The 27,327-nt window shown below is 40.7% G+C and overlaps 19 non-coding genes and 8 pseudogenes across 19 annotated transcripts; all 27 read right to left on the minus strand.

Annotated features, from left to right (window-relative positions):
• Nucleotides 1–851: 851 nt before the first annotated feature.
• LOC145995598 (5S ribosomal RNA) lies at nucleotides 852–970 on the minus strand. Its single transcript, XR_014442644.1, has one exon. It is a non-coding gene; the product is annotated as a 5S ribosomal RNA (ribosomal RNA).
• Nucleotides 971–1,490: 520 nt separating this feature from the next.
• Nucleotides 1,491–1,609, minus strand: LOC145995812 (5S ribosomal RNA; annotated as a pseudogene).
• A 577-nt stretch (nucleotides 1,610–2,186) lies between these two features.
• On the minus strand, nucleotides 2,187–2,305 carry LOC145995534 (5S ribosomal RNA). The gene has a single exon (XR_014442582.1). It is a non-coding gene; the product is annotated as a 5S ribosomal RNA (ribosomal RNA).
• Nucleotides 2,306–3,761: 1,456 nt separating this feature from the next.
• On the minus strand, nucleotides 3,762–3,880 carry LOC145995583 (5S ribosomal RNA). The gene has a single exon (XR_014442629.1). It is a non-coding gene; the product is annotated as a 5S ribosomal RNA (ribosomal RNA).
• Nucleotides 3,881–4,981: 1,101 nt separating this feature from the next.
• On the minus strand, nucleotides 4,982–5,100 carry LOC145995634 (5S ribosomal RNA). The gene has a single exon (XR_014442679.1). It is a non-coding gene; the product is annotated as a 5S ribosomal RNA (ribosomal RNA).
• Nucleotides 5,101–6,198: 1,098 nt separating this feature from the next.
• Nucleotides 6,199–6,317, minus strand: LOC145995562 (5S ribosomal RNA). Its single transcript, XR_014442608.1, has one exon. It is a non-coding gene; the product is annotated as a 5S ribosomal RNA (ribosomal RNA).
• A 1,103-nt stretch (nucleotides 6,318–7,420) lies between these two features.
• On the minus strand, nucleotides 7,421–7,539 carry LOC145995699 (5S ribosomal RNA; annotated as a pseudogene).
• A 928-nt stretch (nucleotides 7,540–8,467) lies between these two features.
• On the minus strand, nucleotides 8,468–8,586 carry LOC145995599 (5S ribosomal RNA). The gene has a single exon (XR_014442645.1). It is a non-coding gene; the product is annotated as a 5S ribosomal RNA (ribosomal RNA).
• Nucleotides 8,587–9,106: 520 nt separating this feature from the next.
• On the minus strand, nucleotides 9,107–9,225 carry LOC145995813 (5S ribosomal RNA; annotated as a pseudogene).
• A 577-nt stretch (nucleotides 9,226–9,802) lies between these two features.
• Nucleotides 9,803–9,921, minus strand: LOC145995535 (5S ribosomal RNA). The gene has a single exon (XR_014442583.1). It is a non-coding gene; the product is annotated as a 5S ribosomal RNA (ribosomal RNA).
• A 400-nt stretch (nucleotides 9,922–10,321) lies between these two features.
• Nucleotides 10,322–10,440, minus strand: LOC145995819 (5S ribosomal RNA; annotated as a pseudogene).
• A 938-nt stretch (nucleotides 10,441–11,378) lies between these two features.
• Nucleotides 11,379–11,497, minus strand: LOC145995677 (5S ribosomal RNA; annotated as a pseudogene).
• A 1,101-nt stretch (nucleotides 11,498–12,598) lies between these two features.
• On the minus strand, nucleotides 12,599–12,717 carry LOC145995460 (5S ribosomal RNA). The gene has a single exon (XR_014442512.1). It is a non-coding gene; the product is annotated as a 5S ribosomal RNA (ribosomal RNA).
• Nucleotides 12,718–13,813: 1,096 nt separating this feature from the next.
• On the minus strand, nucleotides 13,814–13,932 carry LOC145995515 (5S ribosomal RNA). Its single transcript, XR_014442564.1, has one exon. It is a non-coding gene; the product is annotated as a 5S ribosomal RNA (ribosomal RNA).
• Nucleotides 13,933–14,335: 403 nt separating this feature from the next.
• On the minus strand, nucleotides 14,336–14,454 carry LOC145995792 (5S ribosomal RNA; annotated as a pseudogene).
• A 573-nt stretch (nucleotides 14,455–15,027) lies between these two features.
• LOC145995524 (5S ribosomal RNA) lies at nucleotides 15,028–15,146 on the minus strand. The gene has a single exon (XR_014442572.1). It is a non-coding gene; the product is annotated as a 5S ribosomal RNA (ribosomal RNA).
• Nucleotides 15,147–16,244: 1,098 nt separating this feature from the next.
• On the minus strand, nucleotides 16,245–16,363 carry LOC145995564 (5S ribosomal RNA). The gene has a single exon (XR_014442610.1). It is a non-coding gene; the product is annotated as a 5S ribosomal RNA (ribosomal RNA).
• A 1,103-nt stretch (nucleotides 16,364–17,466) lies between these two features.
• On the minus strand, nucleotides 17,467–17,585 carry LOC145995758 (5S ribosomal RNA; annotated as a pseudogene).
• Nucleotides 17,586–18,513: 928 nt separating this feature from the next.
• On the minus strand, nucleotides 18,514–18,632 carry LOC145995600 (5S ribosomal RNA). The gene has a single exon (XR_014442646.1). It is a non-coding gene; the product is annotated as a 5S ribosomal RNA (ribosomal RNA).
• Nucleotides 18,633–19,209: 577 nt separating this feature from the next.
• Nucleotides 19,210–19,328, minus strand: LOC145995536 (5S ribosomal RNA). Its single transcript, XR_014442584.1, has one exon. It is a non-coding gene; the product is annotated as a 5S ribosomal RNA (ribosomal RNA).
• Nucleotides 19,329–20,423: 1,095 nt separating this feature from the next.
• Nucleotides 20,424–20,542, minus strand: LOC145995525 (5S ribosomal RNA). Its single transcript, XR_014442573.1, has one exon. It is a non-coding gene; the product is annotated as a 5S ribosomal RNA (ribosomal RNA).
• A 401-nt stretch (nucleotides 20,543–20,943) lies between these two features.
• Nucleotides 20,944–21,062, minus strand: LOC145995516 (5S ribosomal RNA). Its single transcript, XR_014442565.1, has one exon. It is a non-coding gene; the product is annotated as a 5S ribosomal RNA (ribosomal RNA).
• Nucleotides 21,063–22,162: 1,100 nt separating this feature from the next.
• Nucleotides 22,163–22,281, minus strand: LOC145995418 (5S ribosomal RNA). Its single transcript, XR_014442471.1, has one exon. It is a non-coding gene; the product is annotated as a 5S ribosomal RNA (ribosomal RNA).
• A 1,095-nt stretch (nucleotides 22,282–23,376) lies between these two features.
• Nucleotides 23,377–23,495, minus strand: LOC145995484 (5S ribosomal RNA). The gene has a single exon (XR_014442535.1). It is a non-coding gene; the product is annotated as a 5S ribosomal RNA (ribosomal RNA).
• A 1,097-nt stretch (nucleotides 23,496–24,592) lies between these two features.
• On the minus strand, nucleotides 24,593–24,711 carry LOC145995565 (5S ribosomal RNA). Its single transcript, XR_014442611.1, has one exon. It is a non-coding gene; the product is annotated as a 5S ribosomal RNA (ribosomal RNA).
• A 1,103-nt stretch (nucleotides 24,712–25,814) lies between these two features.
• LOC145995759 (5S ribosomal RNA) lies at nucleotides 25,815–25,933 on the minus strand (annotated as a pseudogene).
• Nucleotides 25,934–26,861: 928 nt separating this feature from the next.
• LOC145995472 (5S ribosomal RNA) lies at nucleotides 26,862–26,980 on the minus strand. Its single transcript, XR_014442523.1, has one exon. It is a non-coding gene; the product is annotated as a 5S ribosomal RNA (ribosomal RNA).
• Nucleotides 26,981–27,327: the final 347 nt, after the last annotated feature.

Genomic DNA, 27,327 nt, shown 5'->3' on the forward strand with positions numbered 1-27,327 from the left:
TGTGGACTGCCAAGAATGTGTAGATGAAACATAATTGTTACTATTAATGATACATTTCATTGTAATCATAGTGAGAAAATGTGCTTTATCAACTTTCGAGAGATGTGTTAACATTAAAGCTAAAAGACAGAGAAGGAAATTTTGCGCAGGGTTGGGATTTTAAACAAAAACGCCCAAAAATACATCAAATAATATGGCAGGAACGTATCCTCGCAGAAAAACTACCAACGCCGGCTCTTCGGGAAGCGATTCTGCAAAAAATATTTGTGATTGATTGACTTCAAGTTACAAAGAAGTCATTATCACCATTAAAAAAGCAAAAGGTTGCTAACAGTACCTGGTGCTCCCAGGCTGTCACCAATCCAAGTACTTACCAGATCCTTAGCTGCTTGACTTCTGTTTTGGGACGAAAACCGGTATATTTAACGCGGTATGTCCGTTGGCGAAAGACACTGCTTTCGGTAAGTTACATATAGGCCACCGTCTAGTTTTCGAGGCGAGTCGGGACATCTCACGTTTCGTGGGCAATGCCAAGAATTTGTAGAATAAACATACGTTTTTGTACTACAAATAATGATACAATTCATTGTAATCATATTGGGAAAATGTGCTCTAACAACCTTCGAGAGATGTGTTAACATTAAAGCTAAAAGACAGAGAAGGAAATTTTTTGAAGGGTTGGGTTTTTAAACAAAAAACGCACATACAATACATACGATAATATGGCAGGAACGTATCCTCGCAGAAAAACTACCATCGCCGGCTCTTCGGGGAGCGATTCTGCAAAAACTGTGGGTGATTGATTGATTTCAAGTTTCAAAAAAGATCATTATCAGCATTAAGAAAAAGGTCGCCAACAGTACATGGTGTTCCCAGGCGGTCACCCATCCAAGTACTTACCAGGCCCGAAGCTGCTTGACTTCGGTGATCGGACGAGAACCGGTATATTCAGCGCGGTATGACCGTTGGCGAAAGCTACAGCATTCGGTAAGATAGATATAGTCCACCTTCTAGTTTTCGAGACGAGTCGGGACTTCTCACGTTTCGTGGGCAATGCCAAGAATCTGTAGAATAAACATACGTTTTTGTACTACAAATAATGATACAATTCATTGTAATCATAGTGAGAAAATGTGCTCTAACAAACTTCGAGAGATGTGTTAACATTAAAGATACAAGATAGAGATTCAAATTTAGTGCATTGAAAGGGTTTTGCACAAAATATACACCCCAAAATAACGCAGACTCGTATTCTCGCCAAAAACTACAAACGCCGGACCTTTGGAGAGAGACACGGCAGATCCAGGCACCGCTATCCACCGCAATTATGGCGGCCGGATGTAATACGACAGCACCCTGCAAGCCAGCATGATTTTTTACATATATTATTTGCTTACAGCTATAAAAGAGGTGATTCTACAGAAACTGTGGATGATTGATTGGTTTCTAATTACAAAAAGGTCACTATTAACCCAAACAAAGAAAAAGGTTGCCAACAGTACCTGGTGTTCCCAGGAAGTCACCCATCCAAGTACTTACCAGGCCCGACGCTGCTTGACTTCTGTTTAGGGACGAAAACCGGTATATTTAACGCGGTATGTCCTTTGGCGAAAGGCTCTGCTTTCGGTAAGTTACATATAGGCAACCTTCTAGTTTTCGAGACGAGTCGGGACATCCTACGTTTCGTGGGCAATGACGAGAATGTGTAGAAGAAACATAAGTTTTTGTACTACAAATAATGATACAATTCATTGAAATCATAGTGAGAAAATGTGCTCTAACAAACTTCGAGAGATGTGTTAACATTAAAGCTGCAAGATAGAGATTCAAATTTAGTGCAGTGAAAGGGTTTTGAACAAAATATACACCCCATAATAACGCAGACTCGTATTCTCGCCGAAAACTACCAACGTAGGACCTACGGAGAGAGACACGTCGGATCCAGGCAACCGCTATCCACCGCAATTATGGCGGCCAGATGTAATACGACAGCACCCTGCAACCCAGAATGATAAGAAATTAAAAAAAAACATCGGCTTCCCAGATATTCATATATACTAACATACATTTTTTTACATATATTATTTTCTGACTGCTATGAAAGAGGTGATTCTGCAGAAAATGTTGATGATTGATTGGTTTCAAATTACAAAAAGGTCACTATTAACCAAAACAAAGAATAAGGTTGCCAACAGTACCTGGTGTTCCCGGGCAGTCACCCATCCAAGTACTTACCAGGACCGACGCTGCTTGACTTCGGTGATCGGACGAGAACCGGTATATTCAGCGCGGTATGACCGTTGGCGAAAGGTACTGCTCTCGGTAAGATAGATACACTCCAACGTCTAGTTTTCGAGACGAGACGGGTTATGTCTCGTTTAGTGTGGACTGCCAAGAATGTGTAGATGAAACATAATTGTTACTATTAATGATACATTTCATTGTAATCATAGTGAGAAAATGTGCTTTATCAACTTTCGAGAGATGTGTTAACATTAAAGCTAAAAGACAGAGAAGGAAATTTTGTGCAGGGTTGGGATTTTAAACAGAAAGGCCCAAAAATACATCAAATAATATTTCAGGAACGTATCCTCGCACAAAAACTACCAACGCCGGCTCTTCGGGAAGCGATTCTGCAAAAAATGTTTGTGATTGATTGACTTCAAGTTACAAAAAGTCATTATCACCATTAAAAAAGCAAAAGGTTGCTAACAGTACCTGGTACTCCCAGGCGGTCACCCATCCAAGTACTTATCAGATCCGTCGCTTCTTGACTTCTGTTTTGGGACGAAAACCGGTATATTTCACGCGGTATGTCCGTTGGCGAAAGACACTGCTTTCGGTAAGTTACATATAGTCCACCTTCTAGTTTTCGAGACGAGTCGGGACATCTCACGTTTCGTAGGCAATGCCAAGAATTTGTAGAATAAACATACGTTTTTGTACTACAAATAATGATACAATTCATTGTAATCATAGTGAGAAAATGTGCTCTAACAAACTTCGAGAGATGTGTTAACATTAAAGATCAAGATAGAGATTCAAATTTAGTGCTGTGAAAGGGTTTTGAACAAAATATACACCCCATAATAACGCAGACTCGTATACTCGCCGAAAACTACCAACACCGGACCTACGGAGAGAGACACGTCGGATCCAGGCACCGCTATCCACCGCAATTATGGCGGCCGGCTGTAATACGACTGCACCCTTCAAACCAGCATGATAAGAAACTAAAAAAAAAACATCGGCTTCCCAGATATTCATATATACTAGTAATAATCCTTTGCGCAACAGCCCATGAAGGGCCTGGGCATACCTACCGACTGCCGGTCTCCCTCCCACACTTTCTCTCGTCACCTCTAAACGTGGAGATCTTCAACCAGTATTGGAATAGTCGGGGGGTCAGCCCGACGTATCCCCAGCCGTTATAGTAGGTCGTCTCGACCGGATTACGATCACTCATTCGGAGCTCCCCAATTTCCTCACGATGGTGGGTTGCCACCGGCCCTATACGTAGGCCGAATAAATTCCGACCAGAGCCGGATTCGAACCTACGCCGTCCCACAGCGAACGATCTCAAGACGAGTGAACGCCTTAACCCGCTCGACTACGGAGGAGGACTTCATATATACTAATATACATTTTTTACATATATTATTTGCTTACAGCTATAAAAGAGGTGATTCTGCAGAAACTGTGGATGATTGATTGGTTTCAAATTACAAAAAGGTCATTATCAACCAAAACAAAAAAAAGGTTGCCAACAGCACCTGGCGTTCCCAGGCGGTCACCCATCCAAGTACTTACCAGGCTCGACGCTGCTTGACTTCGGTGATCGGACGAGAACCGATATATTCAGCGCGGTATGACCGTTGGCGAAAGGTACTGCTTTCAGTAAGATATATATACTCCACCGTCTAGTTTTCGAGACGAGACGTATTATGTCCCGTTTTGTGTGCACTGCCAAGAAACTGTAGATGAAACGTAAGTGTTACTACACCAAATATTGATACATTTGATTGTAATCATAGTGAGAAAATGTGCTTTAACACTCTTCGAGAGATGTGTTAACATTAAAGCTAAAAGACAGAGAAGGAAATTTTTGTGCAGGGTTGGGATGTTAAACAGAAACGCCCAAAAATACATCAAATAATATGGCAGGAAGGTATCCTCGCCGAAAAACTACCAACGGCGGCTGTTTGGGAAGCGATTCTTCAAAAAATATTTGTGATTGATTGACTTCAAGTTACAAAAAAGTCATTATCACCATTAAAAAAGCAAAAGGTTGCTCACAGTACCTGGTGCTCCCAGGCTGTCACCCATCCAAGTACTTACCACATACGTCGCTGCTTGACTTCTGTTTTGGGACGAAAACCGGTATATTTAACGCGGTATGTCCGTTGGCGAAAGACACTGCTTTCGGTAAGTTACATATAGGCCACCTTCTAGTTTTCGAGACGAGTCGGGACATCTCACGTTTCGTGGGCAATGCCAAGAATGTGTAGAAGAAACATACGTTTTTGTACTACAAATAATGATACAATTCATTGCAATCATAGTGAGAAAATGTGCTCTAACAAACTTCGAGAGATGTGTTAACATTAAAGCTACAAGATAGAGATTAAAATTTAGTGCAGTGAAAGGGTTTTGAACAAAATATACACATAATAATAACGCAGACTCATATTCTCGCCGAAAACTACCAACGCCGGGCCTACGGAGAGAGACACGTCGGATCCAGGCACCGCTATCCACCGCAATTATGGCGGCGGGATGTAATACGACAGCACCCTGCAACCCAGCATGATAAGAAATTAAATAAAACATCGGCTTCCCAGATATTCATATATACTAATATACATTTTTTCATATATTATATTCTTGCAGCTATAAAAGATGTGATTCTGCAGAAACTGTGGATGATTGATTGGTTTCAAATTACAAAAAGGTCACCATTAACCAAAACAAAGAAAAAGGTTGCCAACAGTACCTGGTGTTCCCGGGCAGTCACCCATCCAAGTACTTACCAGGCCAGACACTGCTTGACTTCGGTGATCGGACGAGAACCGGTATATTCAGCGCGGTATGACCGTTGGCGAAAGGTACTGCTTTCGGTAAGATAGATATACTCCAACGTCTAGTTTTCGAGACGAGACGGGTTATGTCTCGTTTAGTGTGCACTTCCAAAAATGTGTAGATGAAACATAATTGTTACTATTAATGATACATTTCATTTTAATCATAGTGAGAAAATGTGCTTTAACAACCTTCGAGAGATGTGTTAACATAAAAGCTAAAAGACAGAGAAGGAAATTTTAAGCAGGGTTGGAATTTTAAACAGAAACGCCCAAAAATACATCAAATAATATTTCAGGAACGTATCCTCGCACAAAAACTACCAACGCCGGCTCTTCGGGAAGCGATTCTGCAAGAAATGTTTGTGATTTATGTACTTCAAGTTACAAAAAAGGTCATTATCACCATTACAAAAGCAAAAAGGTTGCTAACAGTACCTGGTGCTCCCTGGCTGTCACCCATCCAAGTACTTTCCAGATCCGTCGCTGCTTGGTTTCTTTTTTGGGACGAAAATCGGTATATTTAACGCGGTATGTCCGCTGGCGAAATGCACTGCTTTCGGTAAGTTACATATAGGCCACCTTCTAGCTTTCGAGACGAGTCGATACATCCTACGTTTCGTGGGCAATGCCAAGAATTTGTTGAAGAAACATACGTTTTTGTACTAAAATAATGATACAATTCATTGTAATCATAGTGAGAAAATGTGCTCTAACAAACTTCGAGAGATGTGTTAACATTAAAGCTACAAGATAGAGATTAAAATTTAGTGCAGTGAAAGGGTTTTGAACAAAATATACACATAATAATAACGCAGACTCATATTCTCGCCGAAAACTACCAACGCCGGACCTACGGAGAGAGACACGGCGGATCCAGGCACCGCTATCCACCGCAATTATGGCGGCCGGCTGTAATACGACTGCACCCTTCAAACCAGCATGATAAGAAACTAAAAAAAAACATCGGCTTCCCAGATATTCATATATACTAATATACATTTTTTACATATATTATTTGCTTACAGCTATAAAAGAGGTGATTCTGCAGAAACTGTGGATGATTGATTGGTTTCAAATTACAAAAAGGTCACTATTAACCAAAACAAAAAAAAAAGGTTGCCAACAGTACCTGGTGTTCAAAGGCAGTCACCCATCCAAGTACTTACCAGGCCCGACGCTGCTTGACTTCGGTGATCGGACGAGAACCGGTATATTCAGCGGGGTATGACCGTTGGCGAGGGGTACTGCTTTCGGTAAGATAGATATACTCCACCGTCTAGTTTTCGAGACGAGACGTATTACGTCCCGTTTTGTGTGCACTGCCAAGAAAGTGTAGATGAAACGTAAGTGTTACTACACCAAATATTGGTACATTTGATTGTAATCATAGTGAGAAAATGTGCTTTAACACTTATCGAGAGATGTGTTAACATTAAAGCTAAAAGACAGAGAAGGAAATTTTGTGCAGGTTTGGGATGCTAAACAGAAACGCCCAAAAATATATCAAATAATATGGCAGGAACGTATCCTCGCCGAAAAACTACCAACGCCGGCTGTTTGGGAAGCGATTCTGCAAAAAATATATGTGATTGATTAACTTCAAGTTACAAAAAAGTCATTATCACCATTAAAAAAGCAAAAGGTTGCTAACAGTACCTGGTGCTCCCAGGCTGTCACCCATCCAAGTACTTACCAGATCCGTCGCTTCTTGACTTCTGTTTTGGGACGAAAACTGGTATATTTAACGCGGTATGTCCTTTGGCGAAAGACACTGTTTTCGGTAAGTTACATATAGGCCATCTTCTAGTTTTCGAGACGAGTCGGGACATCTCATGTTTCGTGGGCAATGCCGAGAATGTGTAGAAGAAACATAGGTTTTTGTGCTACAAATAATGATACAATTCATTGTAATCATACTGAGAAAATGTGCTCTAACAAAGATCGAGAGATGTGTTAATATTAAAGCTACAAGATAGAGATTCAAATTTAGTGCAGTGAAAGGGTTTTGAACAAAATATACACCCCATAATAACGCAGACTCGTATTCTCGCCGAAAACTACCAACGCAGGACCTACGGAGAGAGACACGTCGGATCCAGGCACCGCTATCCACCGCAATTATGTCGGCCAGATGTAATACGACAGCACCCTGCAAACCAGAGTGATATGAAATTTAAAAAAAAACATCGGCTTTCCAGATATTCATATATACTAATATACATTTTTTACATATATTATTTTCTGACTGCTATGAAAGAGGTGATTCTGCAGAAACTGTGGATGATTGATTGGTTTCAAATTACAAAAAGGTCACTATTAACCAAAACAAAGAAAAAGGTTGCCAACAGTACCTGGTGTTCAAAGGCAGTCACCCATCCAAGTACTTACCAGGCCCGACGCTGCTTGACTTCGGTGATAGGACGAGAACCGGTATATTCAGCGCGGTATGACCGTTGGCGAAAGGTACTGCTCTCGGTAAGATAGTAATACTCCAACGTCTAGTTTTCGAGACGAGACGGGTTATGTCTCGTTTAGTGTGGACTGCCAAGAATGTGTAGATGAAACATAATTGTTACTATTAATGATACATTTCATTGTAATCATAGTGAGAAAATGTGCTTTATCAACTTTCGAGAGATGTGTTAACATTAAAGCTAAAAGACAGAGAAGGAAATTTTGCGCAGGGTTGGGATTTTAAACAAAAACGCCCAAAAATACATCAAATAATATGGCAGGAACGTATCCTCGCAGAAAAACTACCAACGCCGGCTCTTCGGGAAGCGATTCTGCAAAAAATATTTGTGATTGATTGACTTCAAGTTACAAAGAAGTCATTATCACCATTAAAAAAGCAAAAGGTTGCTAACAGTACCTGGTGCTCCCAGGCTGTCACCAATCCAAGTACTTACCAGATCCTTAGCTGCTTGACTTCTGTTTTGGGACGAAAACCGGTATATTTAACGCGGTATGTCCGTTGGCGAAAGACACTGCTTTCGGTAAGTTACATATAGGCCACCGTCTAGTTTTCGAGGCGAGTCGGGACATCTCACGTTTCGTGGGCAATGCCAAGAATTTGTAGAATAAACATACGTTTTTGTACTACAAATAATGATACAATTCATTGTAATCATATTGGGAAAATGTGCTCTAACAACCTTCGAGAGATGTGTTAACATTAAAGCTAAAAGACAGAGAAGGAAATTTTTTGAAGGGTTGGGTTTTTAAACAAAAAACGCACATACAATACATACGATAATATGGCAGGAACGTATCCTCGCAGAAAAACTACCATCGCCGGCTCTTCGGGGAGCGATTCTGCAAAAACTGTGGGTGATTGATTGATTTCAAGTTTCAAAAAAGATCATTATCAGCATTAAGAAAAAGGTCGCCAACAGTACATGGTGTTCCCAGGCGGTCACCCATCCAAGTACTTACCAGGCCCGAAGCTGCTTGACTTCGGTGATCGGACGAGAACCGGTATATTCAGCGCGGTATGACCGTTGGCGAAAGCTACAGCATTCGGTAAGATAGATATAGTCCACCTTCTAGTTTTCGAGACGAGTCGGGACTTCTCACGTTTCGTGGGCAATGCCAAGAATCTGTAGAATAAACATACGTTTTTGTACTACAAATAATGATACAATTCATTGTAATCATAGTGAGAAAATGTGCTCTAACAAACTTCGAGAGATGTGTTAACATTAAAGATACAAGATAGATATTCAAATTTAGTGCATTGAAAGGGTTTTGCACAAAATATACACCCCAAAATAACGCAGACTCGTATTCTCGCCGAAAACTACAAACGCCGGACCTTTGGAGAGAGACACGGCAGATCCAGGCACCGCTATCCACCGCAATTATTGCGGCCGGATGTAATACGACAGCACCCTGCAAGCCAGCATGATTTTTTACATATATTATTTGCTTACAGCTATAAAAGAGGTGATTCTACAGAAACTGTGGATGATTGATTGGTTTCTAATTACAAAAAGGTCACTATTAACCCAAACAAAGAAAAAGGTTGCCAACAGTACCTGGTGTTCCCAGGAAGTCACCCATCCAAGTACTTACCAGGCCCGACGCTGCTTGACTTCTGTTTAGGGACGAAAACCGGTATATTTAACGCGGTATGTCCTTTGGCGAAAGGCTCTGCTTTCGGTAAGTTACATATAGGCAACCTTCTAGCTTTCGAGACGAGTCGGGACATCCTACGTTTCGTGGGCAATGACGAGAATGTGTAGAAGAAACATAAGTTTTTGTACTACAAATAATGATACAATTCATTGAAATCATAGTGAGAAAATGTGCTCTAACAAACTTCGAGAGATGTGTTAACATTAAAGCTGCAAGATAGAGATTCAAATTTAGTGCAGTGAAAGGGTTTTGAACAAAATATACACCCCATAATAACGCAGACTCGTATTCTCGCCGAAAACTACCAACGTAGGACCTACGGAGAGAGACACGTCGGATCCAGGCAACCGCTATCCACCGCAATTATGGCGGCCAGATGTAATACGACAGCACCCTGCAACCCAGAATGATAAGAAATTAAAAAAAAACATCGGCTTCCCAGATATTCATATATACTAACATACATTTTTTTACATATATTATTTTCTGACTGCTATGAAAGAGGTGATTCTGCAGAAAATGTGGATGATTGATTGGTTTCAAATTACAAAAAGGTCACTATTAACCAAAACAAAGAATAAGGTTGCCAACAGTACCTGGTGTTCCCGGGCAGTCACCCATCCAAGTACTTACCAGGACCGACGCTGCTTGACTTCGGTGATCGGACGAGAACCGGTATATTCAGCGCGGTATGACCGTTGGCGAAAGGTACTGCTCTCGGTAAGATAGATATACTCCAACGTCTAGTTTTCGAGACGAGACGGGTTATGTCTCGTTTAGTGTGGACTGCCAAGAATGTGTAGATGAAACATAATTGTTACTATTAATGATACATTTCATTGTAATCATAGTGAGAAAATGTGCTTTATCAACTTTCGAGAGATGTGTTAACATTAAAGCTAAAAGACAGAGAAGGAAATTTTGTGCAGGGTTGGGATTTTAAACAGAAAGGCCCAAAAATACATCAAATAATATTTCAGGAACGTATCCTCGCACAAAACTACCAACGCCGGCTCTTCGGGAAGCGATTCTGCAAAAAATGTTTGTGATTGATTGACTTCAAGTTACAAAAAGTCATTATCACCATTAAAAAAGCAAAAGGTTGCTAACAGTACCTGGTACTCCCAGGCGGTCACCCATCCAAGTACTTATCAGATCCGTCGCTTCTTGACTTCTGTTTTGGGATGAAAACCGGTATATTTAACGCGGTATGTCCGTTGGCGAAAGACACTGCTTTCGGTAAGTTACATATAGTCCACCTTCTAGTTTTCGAGACGAGTCGGGACATCTCACGTTTCGTAGGCAATGCCAAGAATTTGTAGAATAAACATACGTTTTTGTACTACAAATAATGATACAATTCATTGTAATCATAGTGAGAAAATGTGCTCTAACAAACTTCGAGAGATGTGTTAACATTAAAGATACAAGATAGAGATTCAAATTTAGTGCTGTGAAAGGGTTTTGAACAAAATATACACCCCATAATAACGCAGACTCGTATACTCGCCGAAAACTACCAACGCCGGACCTACGGAGAGAGACACGTCGGATCCAGGCACCGCTATCCACCGCAATTATGGCGGCCGGCTGTAATACGACTGCACCCTTCAAACCAGCATGATAAGAAACTAAAAAAAAAAACATCGGCTTCCCAGATATTCATATATACTAATAATAATCCTTTGCGCAACAGCCCATGAAGGGCCTGGGCATACCTACCGACTGCCGGTCTCCCTCCCACACTTTCTCTCGTCACCTCTAAACGTGGAGATCTTCAACCAGTATTGGAATAGTCGGGGGGTCAGCCCGACGTATCCCCAGCCGTTATAGTAGGTCGTCTCGACCGGAATACGATCACTCATTCGGAGCTCCCCAATTTCCTCACGATGGTGGGTTGCCACCGGCCCTATACGTAGGCCGAATAAATTCCGACCAGAGCCGGATTCGAACCTACGCCGTCCCACAGCGAACGATCTCAAGACGAGTGAACGCCTTAACCCGCTCGACTACGGAGGAGGACTTCATATATACTAATATACATTTTTTACATATATTATTTGCTTACAGCTATAAAAGAGGTGATTCTGCAGAAACTGTGGATGATTGATTGGTTTCAAATTACAAAAAGGTCATTATCAACCAAAACAAAAAAAAGGTTGCCATCAGCACCTGGCGTTCCCAGGCGGTCACCCATCCAAGTACTTACCAGGCTCGACGCTGCTTGACTTCGGTGATCGGACGAGAACCGATATATTCAGCGCGGTATGACCGTTGGCGAAAGGTACTGCTTTCAGTAAGATATATATACTCCACCGTCTAGTTTTCGAGACGAGACGTATTATGTCCCGTTTTGTGTGCACTGCCAAGAAACTGTAGATGAAACGTAAGTGTTACTAAACCAAATATTGATACATTTGATTGTAATCATAGTGAGAAAATGTGCTTTAACACTCTTCGAGAGATGTGTTAACATTAAAGCTAAAAGACAGAGAAGGAAATTTTGTGCAGGGTTGGGATGTTAAACAGAAACGCCCAAAAATACATCAAATAATATGGCAGGAAGGTATCCTCGCCGAAAAACTACCAACGGCGGCTGTTTGGGAAGCGATTCTTCAAAAAATATTTGTGATTGATTGACTTCAAGTTACAAAAAAGTCATTATCACCATTAAAAAAGCAAAAGGTTGCTCACAGTACCTGGTGCTCCCAGGCTGTCACCCATCCAAGTACTTACCACATACGTCGCTGCTTGACTTCTGTTTTGGGACGAAAACCGGTATATTTAACGCGGTATGTCCGTTGGCGAAAGACACTGCTTTCGGTAAGTTACATATAGGCCACCTTCTAGTTTTCGAGACGAGTCGGGACATCTCACGTTTCGTGGGCAATGCCAAGAATGTGTAGAAGAAACATACGTTTTTGTACTACAAATAATGATACAATTCATTGCAATCATAGTGAGAAAATGTGCTCTAACAAACTTCGAGAGATGTGTTAACATTAAAGCTACAAGATAGAGATTCAAATTTAGTGCAGTGAAAGGGTTTTGAACAAAATATACACCCAATAATAACGCAGACTCGTATTCTCGCCGAAAACTACCAACCCCGGAACTACGGAGAGAGACACGGCGGATCTAGGCACAGCTATCAATCGCAATTATGGCGGCCGGATGTAATACGACAGCACCCTGCAACCCAGCATGATAAGAAATTAAATAAAACATCGGCTTCCCAGATATTCATATATACTAATATACATTTTTTACATATATTATATGCTTACAGCTATAAAAGAGGTGATTCTGCAGAAACTGTGGATGATTGATTGGTTTCAAATTACAAAAATTTCACTATTAACCAAAACAAAGAAAAAGGTTGCCAACAGTACCTGGTGTTCCCAGGCAGTCACCCATCCAAGTACTTACCAGGCCCGACACTGCTTGACTTCGGTGATCGGACGAGAACCGGTATATTCAGCGCGGTATGACCGTTGGCGAAAGGTACTGCTTTCGGTAAGATAGATATACTCCACCGTCTAGTTTTCGAGACGAGACGGGTTATGTCTCGTTTAGTGTGGACTGCCAAGAATGTGTAGATGAAACATAATTGTTACTATTAATGATACATTTCATTGTAATCATAGTGAGAAAATGTGCTTTAACAACCTTCGAGAGATGTGTTAACATTAAAGCTAAAAGACAGAGAAGGAAATTTTGTGCAGGGTTAGGATTTTAAACAGAAACGCCCAAAAATACATCAAATAATATTTCAGGAACGTATCCTCGCACAAAAACTATCAACGCCGGCTCTTCGGGAAGCGATTCTGCAAGAAATGTTTGTGATTTATTGACTTCAAGTTACAAAAAAGGTCATTATCACCATTACAAAAGCAAAAAGGTTGCTAACAGTACCTGGTGCTCCCAGGCTGTCACCCATCCAACTACTTTCCAGATCCGTCGATGCTTGGTTTCTGTTTTTTGACGAAAACCGGTATATTTAAAGCGGTATGTCCGCTGGCGAAATGCACTGCTTTCGGTAAGTTACATATAGGCCACCTTCTAGCTTTCGAGACGAGTCGGGACATTCTACGTTTCGTGGGCAATGCCAAGAATGTGTTGAAGAAACATACGTTTTTGTACTAAAATAATGATACAATTCATTGTAATCATAGTGAGAAAATGTGCTCTAACAAACTTCGAGAGATGTGTTAACATTAAAGCTACAAGATAGGGATTCAAATTTAGTGCAGTGAAAGGGTTTTGAACAAAATATACACCCCATAATAACGCAGACTCGTATTCTCGCCGAAAACTACCAACGCCGGACCTACGGAGAGAGACACGGCGGATCCAGGCACCGCTATCCACCGCAATTATGGCGGCCGGCTGTAATACGACTGCACCCTTCAAACCAGCTTGATAAGAAACTAAAAAAAAACATCGGCTTCCCAGATAATCATATATACTAATATACATTTTTTACATATATTATTTGCTTACAGCTTTAAAAGAGGTGATTCTGCAGAAGCTGTGGATCATTGATTGGTTTCAAATTACAAAAAGGTCATTATCAACCAAAACAAAAAAAACGTTGCCAACAGTACCTGGTGTTCCCAGGCAGTCACCCATCCAAGTACTTACCAGGCTCGACGCTGCTTGACTTCGGTGATCGGACGAGAACCGGTATATTCAGCGCGGTATGACCGTTGGCGAAAGGTACTGCTTTCAGTAAGATAGATATACTCCACCGTCTAGTTTTCGAGACGAGACGGGTTATGTCTCGTTTAGTGTGGACTGCCAAGAATGTGTAGATGAAACATAATTGTTACTATTAATGATACATTTCATTGTAATCATAGTGAGAAAATGTGCTTTAACAACCTTCGAGAGATGTGTTAACATTAAAGCTAAAAGTCAGAGAAGGAAATTTTGTGAAGTGTTTGGTTTTTAAACAAAAAACGCACATAAAATACATCACATAATAACGGCAGGAAGGTATCCTCGCAGAAAAACTACCAACGTGGGCTCTTCGGGGAGCGATTTATCAAAAACTGTGGGTGATTGATTGACTTCAAGTTTCAAAAAAGGTCATTATCAGCATTAAAGAAAAGGTTGCAAAACAGTACCTGGTGTTTCCAGGCGGTCACCCATCCAAGTACTTACTAGTCCCGACGCTGCTTGACTTCGGTGATCCGACGAGAACCGGTATATTCAGCGCGGTATGACCGTTGGCGAAAGGTACTGCATTCGGTAAGATAGATATACTCCACCGTCTAGTTTTCGAGACGAGACGGGTTATGTCTCATTTTGTGTGCACTGCCAAGAATGTGTAGGTGAAACAGAATTGTTACTACACAAAAGAATGATACATTTCATTGTAATCATAGTGAGAAAATGTGCTTTAACAACCTTCGAGAGATGTGTTAACATTAAAGCTACAAGATAGAGATTAAAATTTAGTGCAGTGAAAGGGTTTTGAACAAAATATACAAATAATAATAACGCAGACTCATATTCTCGCCGAAAACTACCAACGCCGGGCCTACGGAGAGAGTCACGGCGGATCCAGGCACCGCAATCCACCGCAATTATGGCGGCGGGATGTAATACGACAGCACCCTGCAACCCAGCATGATAAGAAATTAAATAAAACATCGGCTTCCCAGATATTCATATATACTAATATACATTTTTTCATATATTATATTCTTGCAGCTATAAAAGATGTGATTCTGCAGAAACTGTGGATGATTGATTGGTTTCAAATTACAAAAATGTCACTGTTAACCAAAACAAAGAAAAAGGTTGCCAACAGTACCTGGTGTTCCCAGGCAGTCAACCATCCAAGTACTTACCAGGCCCGACACTGCTTGACTTCGGTGATCGGACGAGAACCGGTATATTCAGCGCGGTATGACCGTTGGCGAAAGGTACTGCTTTCGGTAAGATAGATATACTCCACCGTCTAGTTTTCGAGACGAGACGGGTTATGTCTCGTTTAGTGTGCACTTCCAAAAATGTGTAGATGAAACATAATTGTTACTATTAATGATACATTTCATTTTAATCATAGTGAGAAAATGTGCTTTAACAACCTTCGAGAGATGTGTTAACATAAAAGCTAAAAGACAGAGAAGGAAATTTTAAGCAGGGTTGGGATTTTAAACAGAAACGCCCAAAAATACATCAAATAATATTTCAGGAACGTATCCTCGCACAAAAACTACCAACGCCGGCTCCTCGGGAAGCGATTCTGCAAGAAATGTTTGTGATTTATGTACTTCAAGTTACAAAAAAGGTCATTATCACCATTACAAAAGCAAAAAGGTTGCTAACAGTACCTGGTGCTCCCTGGCTGTCACCCATCCAAGTACTTTCCAGATCCGTCGCTGCTTGGTTTCTTTTTTGGGACGAAAATCGGTATATTTAACGCGGTATGTCCGCTGGCGAAATGCACTGCTTTCGGTAAGTTACATATAGGCCACCTTCTAGCTTTCGAGACGAGTCGATACATCCTACGTTTCGTGGGCAATGCCAAGAATTTGTTGAAGAAACATACGTTTTTGTACTAAAATAATGATACAATTCATTGTAATCATAGTGAGAAAATGTGCTCTAACAAACTTCGAGAGATGTGTTAACATTAAAGCTACAAGATAGAGATTAAAATTTAGTGCAGTGAAAGGGTTTTGAACAAAATATACACATAATAATAACGCAGACTCATATTCTCGCCGAAAACTACCAACGCCGGACCTACGGAGAGAGACACGGCGGATCGAGGCACCGCTATCCACCGCAATTATGGCGGCCGGCTGTAATGCGACTGCACCCTTCAAACCAGCATGATAAGAAACTAAAAAAAAAACATCGGCTTCCCAGATATTCATATATACTAATATACATTTTTTACATATATTATTTGCTTACAGCTATAAAAGAGGTGATTCTGCAGAAACTGTGGATGATTGATTGGTTTCAAATTACAAAAAGGTCACTATTAACCAAAACAAAAAAAAAGGTTGCCAACAGTACCTGGTGTTCAAAGGCAGTCACCCATCCAAGTACTTACCAGGCCCGACGCTGCTTGACTTCGGTGATCGGACGAGAACCGGTATATTCAGCGGGGTATGACCGTTGGCGAGGGGTACTGCTTTCGGTAAGATAGATATACTCCACCGTCTAGTTTTCGAGACGAGACGTATTATGTCCCGTTTTGTGTGCACTGCCAAGAAAGTGTAGATGAAACGTAAGTGTTACTACACCAAATATTGGTACATTTGATTGTAATCATAGTGAGAAAATGTGCTTTAACACTTATCGAGAGATGTGTTAACATTAAAGCTAAAAGACAGAGAAGGAAATTTTGTGCAGGTTTGGGATGCTAAACAGAAACGCCCAAAAATATATCAAATAATATGGCAGGAACGTATCCTCGCCGAAAAACTACCAACGCCGGCTGTTTGGGAAGCGATTCTGCAAAAAATATATGTGATTGATTAACTTCAAGTTACAAAAAAGTCATTATCACCATTAAAAAAGCAAAAGGTTGCTAACAGTACCTGGTGCTCCCAGGCTGTCACCCATCCAAGTACTTACCAGATCCGTCGCTTCTTGACTTCTGTTTTGGGACGAAAACCGGTATATTTAACGCGGTATGTCCTTTGGCGAAAGACACTGCTTTCGGTAAGTTACATATAGGCCATCTTCTAGTTTTCGAGACGAGTCGGGACATCTCATGTTTCGGGGGCAATGCCGAGAATGTGTAGAAGAAACATAGGTTTTTGTGCTACAAATAATGATACAATTCATTGTAATCATACTGAGAAAATGTGCTCTAACAAAGATCGAGAGATGTGTTAATATTAAAGCTACAAGATAGAGATTCAAATTTAGTGCAGTGAAAGGGTTTTGAACAAAATATACACCCCATAATAACGCAGACTCGTATTCTCGCCGAAAACTACCAATGCAGGACCTACGGAGAGAGACACGTCGGATCCAGGCACCGCTATCCACCGCAATTATGTCGGCCAGATGTAATACGACAGCACCCTGCAAACCAGAGTGATATGAAATTAAAAAAAAAACATCGGCTTCCCAGATATTCATATATACTAATATACATTTTTTACATATATTATTTTCTGACTGCTATGAAAGAGGTGATTCTGCAGAAACTGTGGATGATTGATTGGTTTCAAATTACAAAAAGGTCACTATTAACCAAAACAAAGAAAAAGGTTGCCAACAGTACCTGGTGTTCAAAGGCAGTCACCCATCCAAGTACTTACCAGGCCCGACGCTGCTTGACTTCGGTGATAGGACGAGAACAGGTATATTCAGCGCGGTATGACCGTTGGCGAAAGGTACTGCTCTCGGTAAGATAGTAATACTCCAACGTCTAGTTTTCGAGACGAGACGGGTTATGTCTCGTTTAGTGTGGACTGCCAAGAATGTGTAGATGAAACATAATTGTTACTATTAATGATACATTTCATTGTAATCATAGTGAGAAAATGTGCTTTATCAACTTTCGAGAGATGTGTTAACATTAAAGCTAAAAGACAGAGAAGGAAATTTTGCGCAGGGTTGGGATTTTAAACAAAAACGCCCAAAAATACATCAAATAATATGGCAGGAACGTATCCTCGCAGAAAAACTACCAACGCCGGCTCTTCGGGAAGCGATTCTGCAAAAAATATTTGTGATTGATTGACTTCAAGTTACAAAGAAGTCATTATCACCATTAAAAAAGCAAAAGGTTGCTAACAGTACCTGGTGCTCCCAGGCTGTCACCAATCCAAGTACTTACCAGATCCTTAGCTGCTTGACTTCTGTTTTGGGACGAAAACCGGTATATTTAACGCGGTATGTCCGTTGGCGAAAGACACTGCTTTCGGTAAGTTACATATAGGCCACCGTCTAGTTTTCGAGGCGAGTCGGGACATCTCACGTTTCGTGGGCAATGCCAAGAATTTGTAGAATAAACATACGTTTTTGTACTACAAATAATGATACAATTCATTGTAATCATATTGGGAAAATGTGCTCTAACAACCTTCGAGAGATGTGTTAACATTAAAGCTAAAAGACAGAGAAGGAAATTTTTTGAAGGGTTGGGTTTTTAAACAAAAAACGCACATACAATACATACGATAATATGGCAGGAACGTATCCTCGCAGAAAAACTACCATCGCCGGCTCTTCGGGGAGCGATTCTGCAAAAACTGTGGGTGATTGATTGATTTCAAGTTTCAAAAAAGATCATTATCAGCATTAAGAAAAAGGTCGCCAACAGTACATGGTGTTCCCAGGCGGTCACCCATCCAAGTACTTACCAGGCCCGAAGCTGCTTGACTTCGGTGATCGGACGAGAACCGGTATATTCAGCGCGGTATGACCGTTGGCGAAAGCTACAGCATTCGGTAAGATAGATATAGTCCACCTTCTAGTTTTCGAGACGAGTCGGGACTTCTCACGTTTCGTGGGCAATGCCAAGAATCTGTAGAATAAACATACGTTTTTGTACTACAAATAATGATACAATTCATTGTAATCATAGTGAGAAAATGTGCTCTAACAAACTTCGAGAGATGTGTTAACATTAAAGCTGCAAGATAGAGATTCAAATTTAGTGCAGTGAAAGGGTTTTGAACAAAATATACACCCCATAATAACGCAGACTCGTATTCTCGCCGAAAACTACCAACGTAGGACCTACGGAGAGAGACACGTCGGATCCAGGCAACCGCTATCCACCGCAATTATGGCGGCCAGATGTAATACGACAGCACCCTGCAACCCAGAATGATAAGAAATTAAAAAAAAACATCGGCTTCCCAGATATTCATATATACTAACATACATTTTTTTACATATATTATTTTCTGACTGCTATGAAAGAGGTGATTCTGCAGAAAATGTGGATGATTGATTGGTTTCAAATTACAAAAAGGTCACTATTAACCAAAACAAAGAATAAGGTTGCCAACAGTACCTGGTGTTCCCGGGCAGTCACCCATCCAAGTACTTACCAGGACCGACGCTGCTTGACTTCGGTGATCGGACGAGAACCGGTATATTCAGCGCGGTATGACCGTTGGCGAAAGGTACTGCTCTCGGTAAGATAGATACACTCCAACGTCTAGTTTTCGAGACGAGACGGGTTATGTCTCGTTTAGTGTGGACTGCCAAGAATGTGTAGATGAAACATAATTGTTACTATTAATGATACATTTCATTGTAATCATAGTGAGAAAATGTGCTTTATCAACTTTCGAGAGATGTGTTAACATTAAAGCTAAAAGACAGAGAAGGAAATTTTGTGCAGGGTTGGGATTTTAAACAGAAAGGCCCAAAAATACATCAAATAATATTTCAGAAACGTATCCTCGCACAAAAACTACCAACGCCGGCTCTTCGGGAAGCGATTCTGCAAAAAATGTTTGTGATTGATTGACTTCAAGTTACAAAAAGTCATTATCACCATTAAAAAAGCAAAAGGTTGCTAACAGTACCTGGTACTCCCAGGCGGTCACCCATCCAAGTACTTACCACATACGTCGCTGCTTGACTTCTGTTTTGGGACGAAAACCGGTATATTTAACGCGGTATATCCGTTGGCGAAAGACACTGCTTTCGGTGAGTTACATATAGGCCACCTTCTAGTTTTCGAGACGAGTCGGGACATCTCACGTTTCGTGGGCAATGCCAAGAATGTGTAGAAGAAACATACGTTTTTGTACTACAAATAATGATACAATTCATTGCAATCATAGTGAGAAAATGTGCTCTAACAAACTTCGAGAGATGTGTTAACATTAAAGCTACAAGATAGAGATTCAAATTTAGTGCAGTGAAAGGGTTTTGAACAAAATATACACCCCATAATAACGCAGACTTGTATTCTCGCCGAAAACTACCAACGCAGGACCAACGGAGAGACACAAGGCGGATACAAGCACCCCTATCCACCGCAATTATGGCGGCCAGATGTAATACGACAGCACCCTGCAACCCATAATGATAAGAAATTAAAAAAAAACATCGGCTTCCCAGATATTCATATATACTAATATACATTTTTTACATATATTATTTTCTGACTGCTATGAAGGAGGTGATTCTGCAGAAACTGTGGATGATTGATTTGTTTCAAATTACAAAAAGTTCACTATTAACCAAAACAAAGAAAAAGGTTGCCAACAGTACCTGGTGTTCCCAGGCAGTCACCCATCCAAGTACTTACCAGGCCCGACGCTGCTTGACTTCGGTGATTGGACGAGAACCGGTATATTCAGCGCGGTATGACCGTTGGCGAAAGGTACTGCTCTCGGTAAGATAGATATACTCCAACGTCTAGTTTTCGAGACGAGACGGGTTATGTCTCGTTTAGTGTGGACTGCCAAGAATGTGTAGATGAAACATAATTGTTACTATTAATGATACATTTCATTGTAATCATAGTGAGAAAATGTGCTTTAACAACCTTCGAGAGATGTGTTAACATTAAAGCTAAAAGACAGAGAAGGAAATTTTGTGAAGTGTTTGGTTTTTAAACAAAAAACGCACATAAAATACATCACATAATATGGCAGGAAGGTATCCTCGCAGAAACATTACCAACGTCGGCTCTTCGGGGAGCGATTCCTCAAAAACTGTGGGTGATTGATTGAATTCATGTTTCAAAAAAGGTCATTATCAGCATTAAAGAAAAGGTTGCCAACAGTACCTGTTGTTCCCAGGCGGTCACCCATCCAAGTACTTACCAGGCCCGACGCTGCTTGACTTCGGTGATCGGACGAGAACCGGTACATTCAGCGCGGTATGACCGTTGGCGAAAGGTACTGCATTCGGTAACATAGATATACTCCACCGTCTAGTTTTCGAGACGAGACGGGTTATGTCTCATTTTGTGTGCACTGCCAAGAATGTGTAGGTGAAACATAATTGTTACTACACAAAATAATGATACATTTCATTGTAATCATAGTGAGAAAATGTGCTCTAACAACCTTCGAGAAATGTGTTAACATAAAAGCTATAAGACAGAGAAGAAAATTTTCTGCAGGGTTTAGATTTTAAACAAAAACGCCCAAAAATACATCAAATAATATTTCAGGAACGTATCCTCGCACAAAAACTACCAACGCCGGCTCTTCGGGAAGCGATTCTGCAAGAAATGTTTGTGATTTATGTACTTCAAGTTACAAAAAAGGTCATTATCACCATTACAAAAGCAAAAAGGTTGCTAACAGTACTTGGTGCTCCCTGGCTGTCACACATCCTAGTACTTTCCAGATCCGTCGCTGCTTGGTTTCTTTTTTGGGACGAAAACCGGTATATTTAACGCGGTATGTCCGCTGGGGAAATGCACTGCTTTCGGTAAGTTACATATAGGCCACCTTCTAGCTTTCGAGACGAGTCGGGACATCCTACGTTTCGTGGGCAATGCCAAGAATGTGTTGAAGGAACATACGTTTTTGTACTAAAATAATGATACAATTCATTGTAATCATGAGAAAATGTGCTCTAACAAATTTCGAGAGATGTGTTAACATTAAAGCTACACGATAGGGATTCAAAATTAGTGCAGTGAAAGGGTTTTGAACAAAATATACACCCCATAATAACGCAGACTCGTATTCTCGCTGAAAACTACCAACGCCGGACCTACGGAGAGAGACACGGCGGATCCAGGCACCGCTATCCACCGCAATTATGGCGGCCGGCTGTAATACGACTGCACCCTTCAAACCAGCATGATAAGAAACTAAAAAAAAAACATCAGCTTCCCAGATATTCATATATACTAATATACATTTTTTACATATATTATTTGCTTATAGCTATAAGAGAGGTGATTCTGCAGAAGCTGTGGATGATTGATTGGTTTCAAATTACAAAAAGTTCATTATCAACCAAAACAAAAAAAAGGTTGCCAACAGTACCTGGTGTTCCCAGGCAGTCAACCATCCAAGTACTTACCAGGCCCGACGCTGCTTGACTTCGGTGATCGGATGAGAACCGGTATATTCAGCGCGGTATGACCGTTGGCGAAAGGTACTGCTTTCGGTAAGATAGATATACTCCACCGTCTAGTTTTCGAGACGAGACGTATTATGTCCCGTTTTGTGTGGACTGCCAAGAATGTGTAGATGAAACATAATTGTTACTATTAATGATACATTTCATTGTAATCATAGTGAGAAAATGTGCTTTATCAACTTTCTAGAGATGTGTTAACATTAAAGCTAAAAGACAGAGAAGGAAATTTTGCGCAGGGTTGGGATTTTAAACAGAAACGCCCAAAAATACATCAAATAATATGGCAGGAACGTATCCTCGCAGAAAAACTACCAACGCCGTCTCTTCGGGAAGCGATTCTGCAAAAAATGTTTGTGATTCATTGACTTCAAGTTACAAAAAAGTCATTATCACCATTGAAAAAGCAAAAATGTTGCTAACAGTAAATGGTGCTCTCAGGCTGTCAACCATCCAAGTACTTACCAGATCCATCGCTGCTTGACTTCTGTTTTAGGACGAAAACCGGTATATTTACGCGGTATGTCCGTTGGCGAAATACACTACTTTCGGTAAGTTACATATAGGCCACCGTCTAGCTTTCGAGATTAGTCGGGACATCCTACGTTTCGTGGGCAATGCCAAGAATGTGTAGAAGAAACATACGTTTTTGAACTACAAATAATGATACAATTCATTGTAATCATAGTGAGAAAATGTGCTCTAAAAAAATTCGAGACATGTGTTAACATTAAAGCTACAAGATAGAGATTAAAATTTAGTGCAGTGAAAGGGTTTTGAACAAAATATACACCCAATAATAACGCAGACTCGTATTCTCGCCGAAAACTACCAACGCCGGAACTACGGAGAGAGACACGGCGGATCTAGGCACAGCTATCAATCGCAATTATGGCGGCCGGATGTAATACGACAGCACCCTGCAACCCAGCATGATAAGAAATTAAATAAAACATCGGCTTCCCAGATATTCATATATACTAATATACATTTTTTACATATATTATATGCTTACAGCTATAAAAGAGGTGATTCTGCAGAAACTGTGGATGATTGATTGGTTTCAAATTACAAAAAGTTCACTATTAACCAAAACAAAGAAAAAGGTTGCCAACAGTACCTGGTGTTCCCAGGCAGTCACCCATCCAAGTACTTACCAGGCCCGACACTGCTTGACTTCGGTGATCGGAAGAGAACCGGTATATTCAGCGCGGTATGACCGTTGGCGAAAGGTACTGCTTTCGGTAAGATAGATATACTCCACCGTCTAGTTTTCGAGACGAGACGGGTTATGTCTCGTTTAGTGTGGACTGCCAAGAATGTGTAGATGAAACATAATTGTTACTATTAATGATACATTTCATTGTAATCATAGTGAGAAAATGTGCTTTAACAACCTTCGAGAGATGTGTTAACATTAAAGCTAAAAGACAGAGAAGGAAATTTTGTGCAGGGTTAGGATTTTAAACAGAAACGCCCAAAAATACATCAAATAATATTTCAGGAACGTATCCTCGCACAAAAACTATCAACGCCGGCACTTCGGGAAGCGATTCTGCAAGAAATGTTTGTGATTTATTGACTTCAAGTTACAAAAAAGGTCATTATCACCATTACAAAAGCAAAAAGGTTGCTAACAGTACCTGGTGCTCCCAGGCTGTCACCCATCCAACTACTTTCCAGATCCGTCGATGCTTGGTTTCTGTTTTTTGACGAAAACCGGTATATTTAAAGCGGTATGTCCGCTGGCGAAATGCACTGCTTTCGGTAAGTTACATATAGGCCACCTTCTAGCTTTCGAGACGAGTCGGGACATTCTACGTTTCGTGGGCAATGCCAAGAATGTGTTGAAGAAACATACGTTTTTGTACTAAAATAATGATACAATTCATTGTAATCATAGTGAGAAAATGTGCTCTAACAAACTTCGAGAGATGTGGTAACATTAAAGCTACAAGATAGAGATTAAAATTTAGTGCAGTGAAAGGGTTTTGAACAAAATATACACATAATAATAACGCAGACTCATATTCTCGCCGAAAACTACCAACGCCGGACCTACGGAGAGAGACACGGCGGATCCAGGCACCGCTATCCACCGCAATTATGGCGGCCGGCTGTAATACGACTGCACCCTTCAAACCAGCATGATAAGAAACTAAAAAAAAAACATCGGCTTCCCAGATATTCATATATACTAATATACATTTTTTACATATATTATTTGCTTACAGCTATAAAAGAGGTGATTCTGCAGAAACTGTGGATGATTGATTGGTTTCAAATTACAAAAAGGTCACTATTAACCAAAACAAAAAAAAGGTTGCCAACAGTACCTGGTGTTCAAAGGCAGTCACCCATCCAAGTACTTACCAGGCCCGACGCTGCTTGACTTCGGTGATCGGACGAGAACCGGTATATTCAGCGGGGTATGACCGTTGGCGAGGGGTACTGCTTTCGGTAAGATAGATATACTCCACCGTCTAGTTTTCGAGACGAGACGTATTATGTCCCGTTTTGTGTGCACTGCCAAGAAAGTGTAGATGAAACGTAAGTGTTACTACACCAAATATTGGTACATTTGATTGTATTCATAGTGAGAAAATGTGCTTTAACACTTATCGAGAGATGTGTTAACATTAAAGCTAAAAGACAGAGAAGGAAATTTTGTGCAGGTTTGGGATGCTAAACAGAAACGCCCAAAAATACATCAAATAATATTTCAGGAACGTATCCTCGCACAAAAACTACCAACGCCGGCTCTTCGGGAAGCGATTCTGCAAAAAATATATGTGATTGATTAACTTCAAGTTACAAAAAAGTCATTATCACCATTAAAAAAGCAAAAGGTTGCTAACAGTACCAGGTGCTCCCAGGCTGTCACCCATCCAAGTACTTACCAGATCCGTCGCTTCTTGACTTCTGTTTTGGGACGAAAACCGGTATATTTAACGCGGTATGTCCTTTGGCGAAAGACACTGCTTTCGGTAAGTTACATATAGGCCATCTTCTAGTTTTCGAGACGAGTCGGGACATCTCATGTTTCGGGGGCAATGCCGAGAATGTGTAGAAGAAACATAGGTTTTTGTGCTACAAATAATGATACAATTCATTGTAATCATACTGAGAAAATGTGCTCTAACAAAGATCGAGAGATGTGTTAATATTAAAGCTACAAGATAGAGATTCAAATTTAGTGCAGTGAAAGGGTTTTGAACAAAATATACACCCCATAATAACGCAGACTCGTATTCTCGCCGAAAACTACCAATGCAGGACCTACGGAGAGAGACACGTCGGATCCAGGCACCGCTATCCACCGCAATTATGTCGGCCAGATGTAATACGACAGCACCCTGCAAACCAGAGTGATATGAAATTAAAAAAAAAACATCGGCTTCCCAGATATTCATATATACTAATATACATTTTTTACATATATTATTTTCTGACTGCTATGAAAGAGGTGATTCTGCTGAAACTGTGGATGATTGATTGGTTTCAAATTACAAAAAGGTCACTATTAACCAAAACAAAGAAAAAGGTTGCCAACAGTACCTGGTGTTCAAAGGCAGTCACCCATCCAAGTACTTACCAGGCCCGACGCTGCTTGACTTCGGTGATAGGACGAGAACAGGTATATTCAGCGCGGTATGACCGTTGGCGAAAGGTACTGCTCTCGGTAAGATAGTAATACTCCAACGTCTAGTTTTCGAGACGAGACGGGTTATGTCTCGTTTAGTGTGGACTGCCAAGAATGTGTAGATGAAACATAATTGTTACTATTAATGATACATTTCATTGTAATCATAGTGAGAAAATGTGCTTTATCAACTTTCGAGAGATGTGTTAACATTAAAGCTAAAAGACAGAGAAGGAAATTTTGCGCAGGGTTGGGATTTTAAACAAAAACGCCCAAAAATACATTAAATAATATGGCAGGAACGTATCCTCGCAGAAAAACTACCAACGCCGGCTCTTCGGGAAGCGATTCTGCAAAAAATATTTGTGATTGATTGACTTCAAGTTACAAAGAAGTCATTATCACCATTAAAAAAGCAAAAGGTTGCTAACAGTACCTGGTGCTCCCAGGCTGTCACCAATCCAAGTACTTACCAGATCCTTAGCTGCTTGACTTCTGTTTTGGGACGAAAACCGGTATATTTAACGCGGTATGTCCGTTGGCGAAAGACACTGCTTTCGGTAAGTTACATATAGGCCACCGTCTAGTTTTCGAGGCGAGTCGGGACATCTCACGTTTCGTGGGCAATGCCAAGAATTTGTAGAATAAACATACGTTTTTGTACTACAAATAATGATACAATTCATTGTAATCATATTGGGAAAATGTGCTCTAACAACCTTCGAGAGATGTGTTAACATTAAAGCTAAAAGACAGAGAAGGAAATTTTTTGAAGGGTTGGGTTTTTAAACAAAAAACGCACATACAATACATACGATAATATGGCAGGAACGTATCCTCGCAGAAAAACTACCATCGCCGGCTCTTCGGGGAGCGATTCTGCAAAAACGTTGGGTGATTGATTGATTTCAAGTTTCAAAAAAGATCATTATCAGCATTAAGAAAAAGGTCGCCAACAGTACATGGTGTTCCCAGGCGGTCACCCATCCAAGTACTTACCAGGCCCGAAGCTGCTTGACTTCGGTGATCGGACGAGAACCGGTATATTCAGCTCGGTATGACCGTTGGCGAAAGCTACAGCATTCGGTAAGATAGATATAGTCCACCTTCTAGTTTTCGAGACGAGTCGGGACTTCTCACGTTTCGTGGGCAATGCCAAGAATCTGTAGAATAAACATACGTTTTTGTACTACAAATAATGATACAATTCATTGTAATCATAGTGAGAAAATGTGCTCTAACAAACTTCGAGAGATGTGTTAACATTAAAGCTGCAAGATAGAGATTCAAATTTAGTGCAGTGAAAGGGTTTTGAACAAAATATACACCCCATAATAACGCAGACTCGTATTCTCGCCGAAAACTACCAACGTAGGACCTACGGAGAGAGACACGTCGGATCCAGGCAACCGCTAT

Source organism: Lepisma saccharinum, chromosome 11, assembly GCF_977018435.1.
Source record: "Lepisma saccharinum chromosome 11, izLepSacc3.1, whole genome shotgun sequence".
Lineage (NCBI taxonomy): Eukaryota > Metazoa > Arthropoda > Insecta > Zygentoma > Lepismatidae > Lepisma > Lepisma saccharinum.